The sequence below is a fragment of the Natator depressus genome, chromosome 3, assembly GCF_965152275.1.
Source record: "Natator depressus isolate rNatDep1 chromosome 3, rNatDep2.hap1, whole genome shotgun sequence".
Taxonomy (NCBI): domain Eukaryota; kingdom Metazoa; phylum Chordata; order Testudines; family Cheloniidae; genus Natator; species Natator depressus.
In genome coordinates, this window is record NC_134236.1 from 20,258,583 (window position 1) to 20,260,685 (window position 2,103).

Genomic DNA, 2,103 nt, shown 5'->3' on the forward strand with positions numbered 1-2,103 from the left:
CTCACGTGACCGGCTCTTTGTCCTCCATGGCTCTGTGGGGATGTCGTTGCGGCACCTGTTCCGCAGTCAGGGCCTTTGCCCTATTGGTTGGGTGCCGGGAGGTGGGCAGGCGCGGGGCTGGGACGCAAGCCTGAGGTTGTTTTTGTTCCCCGTCTGCAGTGTTATCTTTGCATGGGGTTGCTGGGGGTCTCTGATTAATCCCTACCTGGGGGATACAGAAAGGGGTTGTGAGGCTTAATTCCGGATTCTGAAGCCCTCGGATCCCCTGGAATATGTCATTTACACACATATAGCAAGCACTTGCATCCTCAAGCACTACAGAGGTGCAACCAGGGGTTGCTGGAACTCCTTGGCGTGAAGTGGTTTCCATTAATATATTTTTATATTAATAATAAGTTAATGGAATAATAAAAATATTCCATTAATATATTTTTACAGGGTTTGCAGTTTTGTTCAATGGCTCTCAGCACCCGCACTATAAAAATTGTTCCAAGGCCATCTGGAATAGAGAGCAAGCAACCACCAGTGCAGAATGAGAGAGGAGGGAAACTACAGCAAAGTGCACCTATGAAAATACTGCACATTGTGGAAGAATTCACAGTCAGATAGGTGCCTGATCCTTGTCCTGAAAAGATACTGTGACTAGCCATGGAGAACCTTTTTTTTTTTTTTTAAATCTCTGTCTGAAAGCCTCCACTACATGATAGATAAAACCAAGTTTATTTACTGAGGAGGGAGAAATTATTTCCTCTAGATTTGAACCTACAGTTTTAGGAAGCCATCATTATATAAGATATGTAATGAAGTAATTTAAAAACCAGGTGTCTCTTTTTCTTATTTTTTCAGGACCCTGTCAAGTGTCACAGGGCCTCTCTGTACTGGAGATAGTTGTACCAATGTAGCCACATTTGTGCAAATCCCACGGTTTCAAACCTGAATAAGCTGCAGCCTATCTACTAGGGAGGTGTGCATCACTGTAGCACCAGTGGAAAACACCAGCAGGTATAAATATCTAGGAAAGCTTTGTACTGACACAGGAGGCTGTGGATGTAGAGTTCATTACAGATTTAGAATTATGCAGAATTAATTATATCACAATTTTATGCAAATAGTTTCTTCCTTTTTCAAATGGTCTCTTGGTGAGGCCAATATATTTTGTTATCAGTGGATCTCTGAAAATCAAGTATGAGAGGCTGATGATGCACAGCCAGCTTTACTTCCTTCCATTGCAACAGCTATTAATATCAAGTTATCTGAACATGAGTAGGCAAAGCATCCATGAAGGTACATTCAGAGACAGTCTGGTAATGGATAAACAGTGTCTTACTCAAGACACTGTATCCAACAACACTGCAACACAGTGAGAGTATTTGTCACAGTTATGTAAGGGAGTTGCGTCCAGTTCTTGGTCTTTCCGATTTTTTGTTGGGCAAAGGCTGGAACTGCAGTAGAAGCAGCACTCTGAACCCTTTGGGGAATAGAATGCCTCTCTTTTTGCTTGAGGGACCAATTAAGAACTAGTGTTGACATGTTCCAAAAGGAGTTCTGTCTGGGCTTTGTACAAAGTACAACAGAACTGCATGGTGGTTGCAAACTAGTGGCTCAAGGCTGCAGAGAGGATGCAAAAAAGGAGAATGAGATGGGATATTCAGAGATCCAATAGGCATTTAGAGGAGTCTTCCTTCTTTATACCATGCTGTGACCTGAATGCTGTATCTTGCTACTTCAAGAACTCATACTCAGTTAGAATTTTTCAGAGTAGCAGCCGACTTAGTCTGTATTCACAAAAAGAAAAGGAGTACTAGTGGCACCTTAGAGACGAACCAATTTATTTGAGCATAAGCTTTCGTGAGCTATAGCTCACTTCATCGGATGCATTCAGTGGAAAATACAGTGAGGAGATTTATATACACACAGAACATGAAAAAGCTGATATTACAAACTACCCAAAACAAAAAAACAATACTGGTGAGCCAATGACTAAAAGCGCATGAAAAGCTGACTGGTAGCAGCAGTTGTCACAAGATTTGCACTCACTCCTGCATGCATGTTTTAACAAGCGGTTTTAATAATCAGTGATACATGGTAAAATACTTAAAGTTA